The sequence below is a fragment of the Sarcophilus harrisii genome, chromosome 3, assembly GCF_902635505.1.
Source record: "Sarcophilus harrisii chromosome 3, mSarHar1.11, whole genome shotgun sequence".
Classification (NCBI taxonomy): Eukaryota; Metazoa; Chordata; class Mammalia; order Dasyuromorphia; family Dasyuridae; genus Sarcophilus; species Sarcophilus harrisii.
The window spans coordinates 268,535,962-268,555,299 of record NC_045428.1 but is presented as its reverse complement, the minus strand read 5'-3'; the positions used below and the strand labels follow the sequence as shown (position 1 = coordinate 268,555,299).

At 33.8% G+C, this 19,338-nt stretch overlaps 1 protein-coding gene across 3 annotated transcripts in view; it reads left to right on the top strand.

The window, feature by feature from the left end:
- The window catches only part of POLA1 (DNA polymerase alpha 1, catalytic subunit), a 332,125-nt gene that overhangs the window by 155,870 nt on the left and 156,917 nt on the right, over window positions 1-19,338 (top strand). The gene's annotated exons all lie outside the window — the stretch shown is intronic.

Sequence of the window (19,338 nt, the reverse complement as noted above, 5' to 3'; positions counted from 1 at the left end):
TAGTGACCTTACCATGCACCATCACCCCATCTTGAGAATTCCCTATATTGGTGAACAGGTCTCAAACTCATCTTTAGCACTTTTAATTATTTAACAATTTGGGTGTTCTTTTAAGAGTTGAGTATCATATTACTTAGAAGCTAGCTAACTTTGCCTTATAATTTAAAAAGAAAATTTTCTGGCTAGACATGGACGAAAAAATAATCTTAGATTCATTATGTAACTTTTTAAAAAGTTTTATTCAATATAAAGTACTCTCTTTACCTCTCAATTTTAAAAATACTGTTACTCAACATTGCAAAGTAATATGACTTGTATCTTTTAAAAACTACAGTATTCTGATTCTGGGTTAAGGATTTGTATTTTCTAAACATTAACGTAAAATTTTCTTTTTTAATATTGGGTTTAAAGAGGATAATGAGGGGCAGCTAGTTGATATAGTGGATAAAGCACCACCCCTGAAGTCAGGAGGATCTCAGTTCAAGTGTGGTCACAGAACTTAACACTTCCCTAGCTGTGTCACTTGATCCCAATTGCCCCCACCCCCCGCAAAAAAAAAAAAAAGAGGATAATGAAATCTAAAATATTTAAGTGATCAGTTCTGTATTCATTGTTTTGTTTTGAACAATAGGATAGGTATAAAAGTTATTTAAGAAAGAGGTACTGATACACACATGCAGCCTTTTGGGTGCCTGAAGTCCACACTGTTCCCAGGTGATTAAATACTGTAAAGTAGAGATAATATCAGTATGTGGTTTTCTGAATAAAAATGCTGCCCCCAGGGATCTTTTTCTCACAATTTAGTGACTCCTTTTTTATTTTAATTTGACATCACTTGTCTAAGGCAGAGCTTCTTAAACTTTTTTCTGCTTGCAACCCCTTTTTACATGACCCTGAGCATATAGATATATAAAATAAGTACACTAAGAAAGTTTTACTGATTTCATTAATTACACATTAAGTTATGAGACACCTCATGGAGTTACGATTCATAGTTTAAGAAGCTTTGATAGAAGGAACCACATTCCCTGTCTTGATATTCAGCATATACTTTTAATTTCTTCCACAGTCAACTAGAGCTAAATTTTGTAGCTCTCCAATTATGAGTCCTATTGAGCAAGAGCAGATAATCTTGCCTTGTGTAAAAAAAAAAAAAAAAAAAATTAAATTCTTTGTTTAGGATTTTAGAGCCTTTAGCAGTCAATTTTGTAGAGCATCAATTCTTAGAGAAATTTATCATTTCCTTTTCTAATAAAGAATATTTGGACAAATTGAGTTATGATTTATAAGAACAAAGTCTGCCACAAATGTAGAATTCTTTCCTAACTCCAGAACAATTTTCTGTTTTGTTTTTAAAACATGTAACCCAAATTTATTTATTTTTTTATTTAATAGCCTTTTATTTACAGGTTATATGTATGGCTAACTTTACAGCATTAACAATTGCCTAACCTCTTGTTCCAATTTTTCACCTCTTACCCTCCCACCCTCTCCCCCAGATGGCAGGATGACCAGTAGATGTTAAATATATTAAAATATAAATTAGATACACAATAAGTATACATGACCAAATCGTTATTTTGGTGTACAAAAAGAATCAGACTCTGAAATATTGTTCAATTAGCTTGTGAAGGAAATAAAAAATGCAGGTGGGCATAAATATAGGGATTGGGAATTCAATGTAATGGTTTTTAGTCATCACCCAGAGTTCTTTCTCTGGGCGTATCTGGTTCAGTTCATTACTGCTCCATTGGAAATGATTTAGTTGATCTCATTGCTGAGGATGGCCAGGTCCATCAGAACTGGTCATCATATAGTATTGTTGTTGAAGTATATAATAATCTCCTGGTCCTGCTCATTTCACTCAGCATCAGTTCGTATAAGTCTCTCCAGGCCTTTCTGAAATCATCCTGTTGTAACCCAAATTTAATTCCTGCTTGCCATAGCTTAAGTTTTCTGGAGCACTTAGTACATTGTTATTTTTATCCATGCCAAGAAAACTCACCAGTGTGGAAGACTAGATGAACTCAAACCTTTCTTTTGTGAAGTGTTTTTATTTGTCTATTTTTCTGTGAATTATCTTTAAAATTTTTAAAAGTCTCTGCTACAGTTCAAGATTGAACCGAATTTTCTTTTAGGGTTAAGAAGGCAGCAGTTGGTGTTTGCTTGCTTATACTTTTCTTATGTAAGAATAATGTCATGTCTCAGATTTTTGTCATTGTGTTGCCCTCAGAACAGAGAGGTGTTTCATTTCTCTGCAGGTTTTGTATTTGAATATGAAAGGCAGTCTGAGTGCTTTTTTTTTTTTTTTTTTTTTGCAGACATTTCATTCTCTTCCCTACTCTATGGGCACTCTATAAATTTGTAGGTACCTCTTTTTTCTTTTTTTGTTCTTGATTAATTGAAATTTTATTCTCTTCTCCATACCCAACTTTTTATTGTCATTTTCTGTCATTTCCTTCTTTCCTTATTTTTCCATTTGATACCTAACAGGCTCTTTAAGCTTCTATGCTTTCCATGACTCCAAAATATCATCTACATGCACTCTTAGAACATAGCTCATTATGCCACTCTTCTGCCAGGGACGTCCTAGAATCTTGGATTAAAACTTTGAAGGCATTTAATCCAACTTCCACTCAGATGGTTTCTTTGTAGTTCTATCAGGTTATGACTGAGTGCAGTGGGGCTGTGAAAGATGGATAGAGCACTGGCTCTGGAGGCAGGAGGACCCAAGTTCAAATCCAGCCTCAGACACAAGCTGTTTGAGCTGGGAGAGGTCACTTAACCCTGTTTGCCTCAATGTCCTCCTCTATATGAGCCAAAAGGAAATAGCAAGACATCCCAGGACTCCTGCAAGAAAACTCTGAATGTGAGCTCACAAAGAACCAGATACAACTGACTAAACAACAGAAATATGAATGTGATCATTCTTGATTATCTCTTCTCTTGGAGGATGGAAAATACAAATTAGCAAAAGACCATAGTCCCCAAATCTTGTTTCAGTAATTAACTTTAATGTGATTTCTCATAAGAGCTTTAGAAAACTATTGTCAAAGAATTATGTATGAACTTCTTATTTTACATAAGGACTCCCTGTCCTCTGGGGGAGATGTTGATCAAATGGGAGAAGTCACATTTAACCATCCAGGAAAGATGTTTGTCCTTTAATTCTTGAAGAAGACCATGACAAACAGGAACATGGTGCTATAATAATGAATTGTATTTAAGTGAGGAGGGCTGTACAAAGTCACCAGCCTAACTTCTTCCCTGAAACCATCTGGGTCCATTGGCCAGATATACATGAGGACAACTAGAGATGGCTCTGGATGTACAGTAGATTATCTTGTCGTTTCTAATCTAAGGTCTTTCCCAGGTCTCTGTGACTAAGGTAACACCCATTCAGTGATTAACACTATATAAAAAATGAAGCAAAGAATGGCCTCTTTTACTTAATCAAAAAATAAATAAATAAATTTATTCTGGGAAAGGAAGACCCTTAAGCATTTCTGGCCCAAACAGAAACATTCACTTTGAGTCATCAGGCCAAATGCTGACCAAGTGAGGCTTGGGCTGCAACCTATTGTTGGAAAATCAATTAGAACTAGACATGGTCTTTAAAAAGAAATCTAGTTGGTAAACCCCAAGATATCTTGTTAGATTTCAGCCAATAGAATCAGTATGCTTTTGGGTAAATCATTTGTAGGTAAGAGTATGATACCTTATATGGGCAGAGGAGGAGAAGGAAGAAAGAAAGATTGAAATTACTAGATTAGGTTAATAAATTAGATGAATGGAAATTATTAAGTTAATAGAAATTATAATATCTTATATTGCTTTGAGGTTCTTCATATATTAATATCATTAACATTTTTATGTATTAAAATTGTTTTTGAGGGAAGAAAAGGGAAGAAGTATGGTAGATATTGCCCTGACATTAAATTCCTTTTGTTAGTAGGTTAACAGTAAGTGTAATTGCAGTCTGCCAAATGTATCATTCCATGGTAGTGACCCAGAATACTGTTCCATAATAATGGTGACACAATATATACGCTGTTAACAAATTGTTTTCATGAAATTGTAACAGTTTTTCTAGAATCTAAAGATAATATAAATGAGCATAAGTAAAGCCATAGCAAAAAATGTCATGTGATTGACTTAGCTGTAAAGGATAATTACTGAAAGAGTTCTCTACTATTTTGAGATAAGGATAATATTGCTCCAAACTGAACTGTTTCACATTTGCCTTTGTCTTTTTGTCTCACCTAGCCCAGAACATGGCATATTATAGGTACTTAATAAATACTTATTGATTGATTGGCCTAGAAGCTATTTTGAATTTGATAACTCTATGGCCAACTACTCTTTCCCTTCTGATCTTGTCAAGATCAATATAAACCAATTAGAATTTAAATGAGAAAGGAAGAGTCTTTTAGAATTTCAGAGATTGGCTGAGATAGGCATTTTTAAAAGATACAATACTTTTTTTTTTTTTTTTAACTTTAAAGTTACAAGAATTAGTCAAAGTTGAGGCTACCTCAGATTCTGTAGCCAACCACAACATCTTGAGGAATCTAGCACTGGTATAGAGGAATTAGTTAAGAAAAAAAGGATTCTGATTTGAAGGAATAGAATAATTTTGAATATTTCTTTTAGAAGATATATTAAAACATATAGAAGTCAATCTACATCTTAAAAGTTTTATTGTGAATAGTTCATTTCATATTTATTTTACATTTCCTATTGTTTTTAAACATATACATAAGAAACCAATGTGTATTAATATTTTTGTTAAGTGACATTCTCTTTCTGTCAAAAATTATTAATAATATCCCTGAAATTTTAAGTGCAGTACTTTTGCTTTATGCTGGTCTTTGTTGATCCCAGTATATAGTTAAGTATGAATTGATATTTTTGAAAATCATGACAAGCCAGTTTAAAAATTACATCACTAAGCTCTCTGAGATTTTTTTAAAAGATTCAATTTTTACAGTGAAAAATTGATCTATAATTCCCTACCCCCATCCCCTTTAAATTCTGCTGCAGAAGAGCAAATAGACACACAAAAAGAGAGAGAGAAACACTAGCTAATCTAAATTGGGAAATGAAGAAGGCTTTTTTTAAGCATGAAAATTTCATCATCTTGTCAGCTGGCAGAATGCCTGCTGTGTGGATTCACAAAGGCTAAGAATTACACTTTCATGAAATTTTCCTCACTAACTGCCCTGGTTAATTTGAAAGATAACCCACTGTTCTAATTCATTCCTCATTTGGGCGGTGCAGGTTTTATCTTTGATCTGACAAAGCATTTGTGTTAATCGTTTTGGCCCTCTACTAGACACTCTTGGGATTGTGCTTTTACAATAAATGTGTCTGTGATAGCTCTTTAGTCTATTATACTTACAATAGATCCATAGAACTGGTAATTAATTCTGTACTGCTTTGGAAATGGGAAGAATAGGTGTAGCTCTGTCAAGTGCTGCTGGGAAGTTTGTTTAGCTGGTTCATTTTTGAAGTGTTCCCCTCAGCCATCCATGAAGCATCCACAGAAGAGAGAGAGACTGAGATTGAAATGCTTGTCTACTCTGAATACTTGCTGATAAATGGATAATCTGACCCTCTTGTTACCTGGGTGGGGGTAGGGAAGGGTAGAGCTTGTCATTTGCTTGATCACCAAGTTATAATGTATATTAAAATTGTCCATTGGCTCATTGAAATAAAGATCCATTCATTTCTAAAGGTGGAGATTCTGAGATAAATTGGTAAAAGCAAAACAATTTATACAAACTTAAGCCCCTCTGAGAGAGACACAAACACAAGCTTCTCTGATCCATTCTTTGGCAAATGTGATATATGTTCCTGGTCATCTTTATTGTCTTGTGTCTCCTGGTGACTTATGAAGGAGAGTTACTTAAAAGATTGAAATCTTTCAATTACAGTGTTATTTTTAAAAGAGCTGAGAAGAGATGGGCATGCCTCATTTTCAGGAAAATGGGAACTCTTTGCATAAAGTAGGTGTTTAATGACTGTTGATTTGATGATAACATAGAACTGTAAGTTGGTTTGTTTTTTTTTTAAGAGTACCACCAAAAAAAAAAAAAAGAAAATAAAGCCTTTTATATTTATTTGACTTGAAATTAATATTTTATTAACCATCATTAGATTATTCTATATTGTAGGTTTACTTCATATGCATTGAAAGTAAGAGACTTTTGGTATCTGCATATGTTAATTTCATATATAAGTATGTGTTTTCACGCGTTTTCTCCCTCTTCTCCTTCTTCCTTTCCCTCCTTCCTCTCCCTCTTCCCCTCCCTCTTCTCTCTCTTTTTCTCCCCCTCTCCCTCCTTCCCTCTCTCCCTGTCTCTTCTTGTCTGTCTATCTATCTGTCTGTCTGTCTGTTTGTCTGTCTGTCTCTCCATCCTCCCTCCATGTCTCTTCTTCTCCTCCCTCCGCACATTTGTGACTTCAACAAAAAAGAAAGAATTATTAGTGGTTATAAATCTCCTGGAATAGAAGTATATCCTTTGTCCTGTGCTACTCACCAAACCCTTGTGCCCCATCGAACCTTTTTTCCATCCTCATTTCAACCTTTTTGTTTTGTGCTTCATAAATATAGCATTCCAAAGTAAACTACCACTATGTATATGGAAAATCTGTAAGTTTTAGGAGCATTATCTAGTGTTCAGTAACTTTGTACTTTTTAGATGTCAAAAATTCAGTGTTTAGCCCTTAGATTCTCTCAGTTCTCATCTGTGGTGAGGTAGGCTTCTGGTTTTTAGGTGATAGATTGGTTAAGATTGCTTGAAATAAATTTTTAAATATAGCTATTAGATTAACTTTATTTTCTGGCTTCTACATTTATTTAGTATATTTTAAAAGAACAGGTTGTTTTTTCCCCTATAAAGATTCTAACAGCATAATTATAAATGATACAAGACTTCCAAAGAAGCAGTAGATACCTATACCACCCTAATCAGTAAAGCACAGTTCATAGGTCAGTATTGCTTAAAATATTGTAATTTCCTTTAAGATTTCACAACAGTGGTCCTAAAACCACATTCAAAATTAATGAGTCAGGAAACATTTATGTTCACTAATAATTCTGATTCTGGTACTAAAAGACTTAGCATTAGTTGACAACCCCATTTGAAAAAGAGATATCCCATTAGTTTAATAGAATATTACTGTGCTGGGACAAACAATATAGTAACTATAAAGAGGCAAGGAAATACATATTTAACACATACAATGTGAAATGAACAGAACCAGGTAACCAACAGTTAAGGCAATTAGAAAATTTTAAAGGAAATAAAATTTTAAAAAAAGAAAAGAAACTTGAATGTTAGGAACCAAACTTGCCCCGGGAAGAAAAGTTATAATATCTCCCTCTCTTCTTTTGCTTAGGTAGTATACTATGGGTGTGGAACAATACAAGTGATGTCAAGCTTTTTTCAATATGATTGTTTCTCTATATTTCTCCCTTAATCCCTTTATTTTTTTACTTTAAGAAATGGCTCTCAGGGCAAGAAAGGGACTTGTGAAAGAAACACTGGGGAATATGAGTTAAAACAATACAAATAAAACTTATTTTAAAGAAGAAAAAAAAGAACATCTAATATAGTCACTTAATTACTGAAGAAATAAGTCTAATTGTATTGTTAAATGGCTTACTTATAAAGGCCAGATATGTCAGACTCAGAAATACAGATCTCTTAAATGTGCAACATTTTAGTCTTCTCTATGTAATATTTTCATTGGTATATGATTTTTTAGTGTAATAAAACTGTTATAACCAAACTTTCTACTATATTGGTCTTTTTATATTATATAGTTTGTATATTATAGGTTAAATCATGCAAATATAGCAAACCTATGCGGTGCATAAGTAAGGGTTACTATTAACCACAGAGGCAAATTGTGCCAAGTGCAGTTTACTACAGCTTCTTATCTTATATGGTAGCGTAATAATCCTTACAATCTTCTAGCCCTCCACTTAAGATTTTCCCCCATATCTCAAAATATTTTTCAAAGGCTATGCCACCAGAGTATAAGCAGTATAAGATCCTATAAAGGAAGAAAATTTCAAATAAAGACATAGTAACAGGTGATGCTTTTTTCTCAGATAATTAAATCAGCTATTGAGATTTTAGAGGTGTTTGGTTCTGATAAAGGGAGAGTGTATCCACACCAATAAAATTATGGTTCTGTGGAATATGAAAACAAGTATTTTTATATTTTATTTTTATCATGACATTTAATCATATAGGCCTTATCCTACCCAAATAGTTTCATAACTTGGTGATAAATCAGAAGAATTAACTGGAACTACATGGCACAGTGAATAAAACACTGGATCTGGAGTCAGAAAAACTTAAGTTCAAGTCTGGCCTTAGACACATACTGATTGTTGATCTGCAGGTCATTTCACTTCTATTTGCCTTACTTTTTGTCAGTTTAAAAATGGGCACAATAATATCTATCTCCAGAGTTGTTAGGAGGATCAAATGAGAAAATATTTGTAAAAGTGCCCAGCATTTAGGCACTATATAAATGCTAATTGTTGTTACTGTTACTGTTATAATGATGCCCTTAGAGGAATGCTTGGGATATCTGAATTTCAGAATAATGCAGATTCCAAATGAAGATCATACCATCCCTTCATGAACTGAGAATCATCATGCCACTTCAGCTCTGAGATCTAATGACTTGAAACCACCAGATGATCTTTACAATTCCATTCTTGCCTACAATCTTTTAAAGTGAAAGGACATAGGCCTTTAAATCTCAGAGATCCCAGTAGTAATAAAGAACTGGTTCCAACTACAGATTGTCATTTTTCAGTAAGTTATTGTTAAACCAACATCCAACCACTAAATTCTGCCATACTTCCCTTTCTAATCACCATGTCCGAGATTCTCATCTGTCCTCTTGGCCTCCTGCTTCTGGTAGATTGCCTTCCCCTGAACATTGGCCTCCAGAACTTTGCATTTATGATGTATTTCTGACTTTTAATCTCTACCTTTGTATAAGAATAATACTTTCTCTTAGTTCCAGTTGGTTATTCTCATCACCTCTGTGGTAGCCATTATAGCCCTAAGTATTGTGCCTCAGGTAATTGTCCAGATTTGAAACTATAAGAGAATGACTTAACATGTTAATTATTATAAAACTTACTGTAATTTTGAGTAAGGCAGTTTTATAGGATAAACAATAATTTTGCCAATCAATTATCACTTCACTCCATTCAGTATTTATCCTGATTTTTCACTAACTTCACTGGCTTAATACTACCTATTCACCTTTTTGTTTCCCCTGTTAGATGGGTTAGTCTCAGTGACCTTTGGTTTGATTTGCCATGAATTGGTTTCAATTTTCCTCCAAGGAGGATTCTACTCTTTGATCATCGATGCACATTATCTTCTTTCCCTGGACCCATGGCTTGGGATTTGGCATTTATAAGACTATAGCTCAAAACCCATTTGCGGACTTGTACTTTCAAAGGCAACCTAATGAGTACTTCAGTTTCTTTCACCTAAGCTAGCAGAGTATCTGTGATGTTTCTTGAAACAGTGTGAATTTTGCAGACATCTCTTTACATGGGACTTTGTGTATCCTATATGTTGGGTCACACCCTATTTTTGTATATTCTGTAATTTTTCACTGAAAAAACTGGTTCCAGAGCCAGTACTAGAAGTCGGGTCTCTTGATTTATTATGTCCTTTGTTCTTTTTCACTTGAGCAAAGAAGGCTACCTCTTTCACACATAGTATCAAAAATTTCTTGCCAAAAGTTATTCTCAAAATTGGATATTCAAAAGTTTTTAGCACTGGAATTATAACCTAGGCTAAGCTATAAAACTAGGTGAAGGGTGAATGTTGTGATCAACTGGCATATAGGCATGGCTTCATTGATTTTTAAAATAAAATTTTAATACAGATATAATGTTTAATTATTTAAATAACGTAATCATAAGAAATAAAAATTGTCACATATACAAAATTGGGAATACATACCCATACATGTAAATTCCTTGCATTTTGATTTTTAAAATATATTGACTTTAATGAAACTTACTCGTTACCCTTTCCAGTGTTTTTTTTCCCATCTCTACATATAAAAATGAATTTTTTTGATTATTTGAAAAATGTAATCATAATCCCTGTTCATGTATTTTCTAATCCTTAGGTCCAATGTCATTTCACATTTATTTCTTTGTATTCTCCATATTTGTCTTATTTTTATAGTTTGATGATACTCTTATTAATATAGCATATATCATAATATACCAGATATTATAGTCCAATCAGATATGTAGGTTATTTTCATTATATATTTTTTAACTTTCTGCCCTTTTTTCCTCTTAAATAAGGTCTTAATGTCCGTCAATTTTCTTATATAATTTAAGGAATTAGGTAAGGAAAATGGCTCTTTATTTTAAAAGTACAAAATACTGTAAGAATAATAGTGTCAAATGCCCAAAAACAAGTGGAGAAAAACAGAAAACTTGCCTATGCTAAAACATGGGATTTTTTTTTTTTTCTTTTTCTTTTTTGGTCTGACTTCTTCACTGTTTGTATTGAGGAAAAACTGGACTTCAGGCCTATTTCCTGTTATCCCACCTAGCAGTAAGGGAAAAACTGAACCAGAATAGATTTCACTTAATCTTTACAGGTGAGGTCTTAACATTATTGACCTTCATGACTTCAGTGAACAGAGAGCTATCTATCAGTATTCTGTTGCATTTGTAAAAGAAAGGAGAGAACTAGACTATTTAGTTTTATTGGAAGTTGTTTGTCACAATTCCTTTATAGAAGAAATCTGTTCATTTCTGTTATAGATTTATGAAAGGTTATATATTTCAGTCCAAGTTTGGAAAGATATTTTGAGAACTAACAGAGTCATCATCTCTGACCTAATAACATAGATTAAACAAATCTCTATCTAAGAGAAAAATGAGTCTTTTTGCCTGTCAGAGTGAAAAATATAAAATTATTATACCTCAAAACCTTACATTCCTGTTTCCTAAACCAAATAGTCTCCAAGAACTGCAAGGATCATTATAATTTTTGTCTGTCTTGTATTGTTTAGTATAAATAGGAGATAATTTTACATTTCAAAAGGTCTGAGCACTTAGATTAGCTTTTAGGGGCCTTCAAATACGTATTAAAGGGCCTATTTAGTAAATTGAAGATGAGTATTACTTTTTCAGTTATGTCCAGTGTTACTTCTGTATTTGTTGTGTATATATGAATAAATCTCCTTATTGGTCTACTTTCTCAAATGCAAAAGAAGGTTATTTGGTGCCCCAGAAAGAACCCTGAATCCAAGGTTCTTTATCCTGTCTCTTTCACATAATTTGACTTCTCTGCACCTGTCTCAGTTTTTTCATCTGCAACATGAGGTTTGACTAACTGATTTAAGTCTTTTCCAGATCTTCATCTGTGATCTTATGCTCTAGCAGTTAAGACCCCCTTTCCCTACTCCCAAGCTTCATTTTGTCCTTATAAGTCTTTGACTTTTTTCTAAGAGATCTTAGATACTGAGGAACTTTTGCAGGTTGTTGGATTACTTTAGTGACTTAATATGTTTTATAGTCTAAAGAAATTCAGTGGCCAATGTGAAAGAAGGAACTAAAGAGAAATAGGAGCAAGCAATATAGTGAAAAAGCGTCTTTCATATTCTGTTTCTAAAATCTTGTAAGCTAAATTGGATATAAAAAGGTAAAAAACAATTGCCTCTTGAAGAGAGGTCAACTCCAACTTTTTCCTCTGCAAAATGGAAACCTACTCAGTAGGAGAAGCCATATTTCTTAGTTTTGCTTTTTGTTCCACGTGATCTGGTAAAAGCCACTTCTGCCTCCTTCTCCTGTTCATCTGTAGAGGGCTGAAACTATTGAGTTGATGCACTGAGGTCAGGACTGCCAAGCACTTGAGGCAATTACTGATTGGACAATACTCTAAGGGCAGCCCCACGTTGTGCACCAAATGTGATGCCCACACTAGCACCTCAGATACCTCAGAATCAGCCAGAGTCAGGATAAGCAAAAGTCCTCAGTCTTATTCTTGGTCTTTAGACGCAGGATTGAACAGAATGGAAGCAGAATCTCCGCGACTGCCTTCTCCCTTGGCTACCTCCGAGTGTGACTCTGGCTAATCTTACTCCACTCCTTAGTCCCTCCTACAATCCTCTGTATACACCAATCATTGAGCCAGCACGGATAGTGGAAAGGACCATTTTGCAAGCATTTGCCCATAGAGTATTGTCCAATCAGTAGTTAGCCTCAAGTGCTCAGCAGTCCTGACCTCAGTGCATCGATTCAATAGTTTCAGCCCTCTACATTCATCCAGTTAATCATGTCTTTAGTGGTCATCCAAGATATATGAACTGTATGAGTTCTTCATCTGACTCCATTCCATAGTTTGGGTGATAGACATTTTTCATCTCATACTTTTTCACATGTTATATATAATTAGACCAAATACCTCTTCATGAGACAACTTGGGATAATTAGATAGAATACTACACATGCAGTTAAAAAGGCCTGAATTTAAATGCTACTTCAGAGGCTTATTGGCTGCAGCATCTTGAGTAAGTCATTTACTCTCTTTCAGTCTCAGATGAGCTGCCTATCTAACAGCTGTGTGGTATAGTAGAACTCTGGGCCTAGAGTCAGAAAGACCTAAGTTCAAAACTACCTGCACGCACTTACTAGCTGTGTGACTACAAGAACTTACTTAACTTATTATTGCCTTCATTTCCTCAACAGTAGACTGGGAATAATAATAGCAGCAACAATAGTACCTACTTCCCTGAATTGTTATGAGCATCAAATGAGAAAATATTTGTAGAGTACTTAGCCGGAAGTCTGGCATTTAATAAATGCTTATTCCTTTTCCATTTTCCCCTTTCATCTGTAAAATAAGGGCAAAAATACCTATGCCACTTCTCAGGTTGGTTGTGAAAATTAAATGAAGGGTGTGTGTGTGCGCACATGCACTTAAAACACTATATAAGAGTAAGATAATTTTTATTTCATTTAGGAGGCTCTGCATTGTTCCAGAATTTGATGTCATTGTCACAGTATCATGGGCAAACTGCAGAAACTTAACATTTATTTACAAGTTAGAAAGTCAGCATGGTGTAGTGGGTAGAGCAGCACCTGACTTGAAATAATGGAGACAAATTAAAATTGCCTTCTCAATGTTTTCCCTTGGACAGAGGTGTTTAATCTTAGTTCCCTGATCTATAAAGCAAAATAATAACCTCATCTACCTGTTGTTTTGAATATCAGATGTGATAATGTATGAATTAGTTAGCTTAGCTATTGCATTTCTAGACTCTTACCCCACTTTTCCAATCTTCTCTTTTCTCTACCATCCAAATAACAATGGCTTTCTCAGTTCCTCTAATATGATTTGATGAAGCTATCCAAAGGATACTGGAAAGTGACCTTTAAGGAAAATTAAGAACCTTGGGCTCTCAAATACTAACTCTGTAACCCTCCTTTTGACAAGTCAGTAACTTCTCTGGGCCTCCATTTCATAAGTGAGAAATTTAAGACTAGATGTCTTCTGACATTTCTTACAGCTCTAAATGTATGATAGTATGATCTGGGATTTGCTTGCACCGTTTCCTCACCTTGAAAGTGAAAGTGTCAGGCCAGATGTTTTCTTCCAGCTCTGACATTTTATGATTTGGTTAATATTGTGAGAAGATTTCTTTGTGGAACAGAAGTAGTCCTTGAAATGCATCTTTACAAACTTAAATGGGCTTGTTTTGTAATTATAGTCCTAGAATGGTGAAAGCCTTGGGTATCTTCTCAGTTCACCTTCATATATATATAAGTCACTTACTCTGTTCTATGAGTGCAGTATTTGGAATTTGTTTTTATAGATCAAGATTTTTCTTTAATTATTTGCTTTCAATTTGATGCCTCTATACCAGACTAATCTTTGAGGAAAGAAACAAGTAATAATTAATTTTAACCAAATATATCAGAACATACTAAGTTGATTAGAATATTTGGAACTCAGTCATGTGTAAGTATATGACTATAAAGGAAATGTGGGTTATATACTCAGTCTCCAAGCTATTCATATAGACCTGTGAGAACATGACTATATGTGTTTATTTCCTAAAGAGAAAAAAAAAAAAGAAAGGAAACTTCAAAATCTGTATGAAGACAAATATATCCAAAAATAATTTTTTATTTTTTATAGGGGGCCAGTTCACTGTCCCTCAGACTGTTGGTGGGCCGGACTATAGTAAAAACAAAAACTTTGTTTTGTGGGCCTTTAAATAAAGACACTTCATAACCCTGGGTGAGGGGGATAATCGTCCTTGGCTGCTGCATCTGGCCTGTGGGCCGTAGTTTGAGGACCCCTGCTCTAAGGTAAACAGATAGAGGGGGAAAAAAACTAGCATCTCTAAAATATTTCCTTTTTATGTTGAATTGTATATTAAAATAATATTTTAAAAAATAATTGTGTTTTTTTTAAGTTTTATGGTATGTTGCAAATGTTTGATAATTCACAGGTAATTATGGCTATTCCCAGTCTTTTTTTCTCCCTCAGTTAATTGTATAAGTAGAAGGAAGGATTTTGTATACAATAATGCATCTTCTTGTTATTTTTTTTTTTAAGGACTCCCAACTTCTAGCAATTTCACATTTTCAACTGGTGGGGTTTATATGGCATTTATAGAAATTGTAAAGGCTTTTAAAAACTCAGTAGTTGCAACTGCCATCATTTCAACAATGGCTGTCACCACCACTTTCTTGAATCTCTGTCTGTTAGCAATACCATCATTCCCACCTATAGAAAATGCTCAGATTTGAACAAGACTGGCAGCTTATAAGCATCTATCATCAAAGTGTGAAAGGATCAGAATAAATAACTAGGTCAGAGACCTTCAGGCTTATAAATCTAATACAGGTATTTGAAATGATAGCTATAGTCCTTTCTTATCAATGGTAGAAATTAATGGTTTGGGATATTTCATAAATAGAATTATGTGAGGAAAAAATAAGTACATTCTTTTAGTTGTTATGTAGTTTAGGAACTCCTTAGGACATATCATACAAAATTGTAAAAAGTCAAAGGGAGGTTTGTATACCTAGCCACTAATTTGTTGGCAAGCTTTCATTCTGGTCTTCACTCTCCCTTTCCCATGAGTTTTGTCTTCTGGTACTTGATGTTATTTGATGGAATTGACAGAAAATAATAAGAATTTTTCTATTAATAGAATAATTTTTTTATAAAGACTACAATGTGAATTAAATCCTAAAAATGAATGATTAAAAATCTAACCCAAATTAAATCTGAATGATTTTTTTTTTTTAAGTAAGTACTTACTATGGACTAAGCACTATGTTAAGTACTAAGGATACAAAGAGAAAACTGAGACATTCTCTGCTCTTTGTAGTTTATTTTCTAATTGAAAGAGCATTCCAATGAGATAAGGGTCAGTAATTCCACTGACAGATTTTGGGTTAGAGAAATTTCATTTATGATCCTTTTCTATGGTCCATTTTTATTTTTATTGGAGGCAAGAAAAAATTTTTTAAATAGGTAGCCATTTGCAATTCATGGGATCTAAGGACTTTCTCTTCATACTGTTATGCAATGAGTATAGATAGATGTTTGTGTAACCAATGAACATGACACTGATTTGGTTCATCATATTTGTATGAAGTGATTTCCTTAATTTATATAGCATTGATCCACTTGACGTCAATGCTTAGTGCTTGCCATATATAGTTTGGAAGGAATGGAATACGATAATTTACATAGCTTGCTTACCAATTCTGTATAGAAGTGAGAATAACTTATATTAAATGAGAATAATCAAGAATCAATCAATAAGCATTTTTTAGTATTAGATACTGTGTACTGTGTTTAATTGATGCAGATACAAAAAGAGGCAAAACATAGTACAGTATAATAGGGGAGACAACATGTAAACAGATGTGTACCAAGTAAGCTATATACAAGATTCAAAAAACAAAAGAAATACTTAAGAGTAGGATAGTACTGTAGTACTCGAATTGATTGTTGTTGAGTGATATCTGACTCTTCATGATCCCTTTTGGGGTTTTCTTAGAAAAGATTCAGAAGTGGTTTGTCAATTTTTTCTCCAGCTCATTTTATAGGTGAGGAATTGAAGCAAACAGGGTAAAAGTGACTTACCCAGTATTGCACATCTGTTCTGAGTATCTGAGGCCAGATATAAACTCATGAAGATGTCTTACTGATTCAAGCCCAGTGCTCCATCCATTGTGCCAATTAGTTGTGCTGCTAGAATTGATTGGGAAAGACTTATCTATAAAATATAGGATTTCAATTGGAACTCAAAAGTAAGGCAGGAAATTCAGTAGTTGGAGGTTGGAAGAGAGCTTTCCAGTCATGGTGGCCAGAAAAAAAATTCCTGGAATGTCATTTTTGTGGAATGCTTTGGAGGTCAATGTCACTGGGTCTAAGACTAACTGGTAGAGAATAAGGCATATTAAGACTGGAAAGATGGTAGGGAACTTGGTTATGAAGGTCATTATGTATCTGTGTTCGTGACACATAACCTCAGTTTCTGGGACCTGAATACCCTGAGGTATCCAAGAGGAGACAGGAAACAATATTTTATTAGCCGTAAGTTGTATCTCAAAAGAAAAATTTTCCCTTACCTCTTATATGATAGGCTTAAGTTTTCCCTGTAGGAAAATAAGCATGCTTTCTCTCTAGATCCTTGAGCAGAAAGTTCAGTAGTGATTTTTTTCTTAAATCCAGAAATTGTGAGCCAAGATAATTTACTCCCTGTCCAACACCTGAAAGCAAGGACTGGCATTGCTACATTCATCTGAATCTTGCTTTGCTAAAAATTGTCTTCCTATAAGACACCCAATACATTTTTCCCTCTCAACACCTTGTATATTTATTTATACTATAATAATATGCTATAATAATAAATGTGTGTTCCCAAATATGCTAGAATTCTCTAGAATTTTACAGATTTCAACTTTTCCGCGTCTGCCCACCCATGGCAACTCTAGTCCATATCCTCCAACAAAGTTCCTGCCAGAGGTCCACCTAATAGGTTTTAGGCCTTGTTTCTCCCAACATCACTCTTGCCCTCCACCTGTCATTCTTCACTTTTACCATATGAGTAGTTTATCTTCCTTTTCTGAGAAATAACAAATATTCTAAGAGCGTTTTGCAAGGGAAAGAACACTTATTAAGATCTAGCATCATTACCTGCTACTTTAGTTGATTGACCTCTCTGACCTCAACTTCCTTATCTATAAAATAAAAATGTTGGATCAGATGATCTAATTCTACAATTCACCTTTAAGGAATGGGGGGAATAGAGTAGGCAAAAAGTGGATGGATATTTTTACAGCATTTTTTTATTAGTTATCTGCATGATTAACATAATTATTTTCATTTTATTACTTTCTTATTTCTTGATCAAAAGGGCTAGGTAAAATTTGCAAATGGCTAGAATTCTTGCAAAAGACTAGTTGTCTATGTTCTAAGCTCCCTAGGAAAGTGTCCTGTTTAAAACCAGATGATACCATCCCTGTTCTTATTGATGCAGCCAGGAAAATTAGTCTTATGTTGGCTTTAACCATCATAGTAGTTTACCATACCTTCAACTGCTTTGAATCTTTTTGGGAGTGGACTGAATGTAAGCTTCCTGAGGACATATGCTAGCTCTTCACAGTAAATAACCCCCCCCCCCCCCCCCCCATTAACTAGCACAACACCATACCCATTACTTAGTCATGGCTGTTAGGAAAATTTAATTTTTGTGGAAAGCTGTGTTTTTTTCAGAAATATCTGGTTTCCTGTTTCTAACAATAAATATGTATATTATTAAAAGAGTTAACATTCCTTTTCAGATAAACATCTGCTTGATTCTTTATTGAGACTGTTAGGTGGAGGTGACAGCTATTAAAATATTAATATGAAAGTTAGTGTTTAAAATCCATACCATCTTTACATTAAAGTTTCTTCTTCTTCTTTTTTTTTTTTTAAATGTTAAATGGTTACTACTGGGGAACAAAAATACATTTTGACAAGTGTTTTTTTTCCCCTAATGTCTGATGAGTGCTTTGGAAGTGTCTGTTTACATGTTAAAAGTACCTAATATTCTTCCTAATTGTTTTATCAAGAAACCCAATTAGATGGAATCAAATTTAAAGCACTGAAAACAAATGTTCATACAGTATTTACTCATATGGTCTTTGAAAAATTAATTTGTATTTCCAATCATGCAGTGAAATATTTGGAGTAAAAGTCATTTTAAAAATTTGTATTTTTGGTATAGTTTTAAGAGCTCTGTTCTAGATAGTGGGGAAGAAGTCAGGTTTCCTACTTGTTCATTTTGTTAAAAGTCATGAAATACTTTTTCTTTTAAAATAGACAATCAAAATCAGCAGTGTAAAAAGATAGATTTAAGACAGCAAAATTGTTGTATCTTAAGCTGTGTAAAAGAAGTATAGTACTATGGTCCAGAAAATGTGTATTAGTGATGGTTCAGTTAATGACTGCAAAAGCAAAATAAATACCCTAAAATAAAACACATTCATATGACAACATTTGGATAGTATGGAGTGTCACACCTGAGGATGTTCAGTTAAGCTATATTGTGTTATTCCTATCATAAGCAGATAATTTTTTTATCCAACTTTGTGAATTTTCTTTGTGTGGGGGTTTTTCCCCACAGGGATTTTTGATGATGTTATTGTTATTGACAATGTGAACGATGAGAGGGAGGTAGAGAGAAGGATTCGTCATAAATTTTGGTGAGAAATAAACAACCTTATAATGCCTGTTTAGTCTTGGTTAAACAAAACCTACCTATCAATATGTTTTTTTTTTTTAAATTGACAGAGAAAGCAAGTTGTACAAGATTCCATTTTTTACTATAGAATTACCTTTAGGATAGGATAATAAATGAAATATGAATTATAGGTCCCATATCTTTATTCTTTTAAAGTTAATTTTTAAAACTTAGTTACTGTCTGTTCAGAAACAAAATATTATTAAAGGCACTATGTTATAGAAATACTGCTAATTTTTTTTTTTTAAGAGAGTGTCTTGGGGCCATCCTTTGATATATAATTGCTTTTACATCAGTCACAAGAGAAAGACAAGAATGCGCTTTCCTTGAACTTAACAGTTTGGGCAATTTTCTATAATCCAGTAAATACAAATTGTAGCTTGATTATCCATCTACGTCTGTCAAGCAAATTTTAATGGATGAATGAATGAGTCAAATCTATGCATGGAAATATACAAATGTGCAAAATATGGGTCTAATTACCAGGCTGCTGAATTTACACAA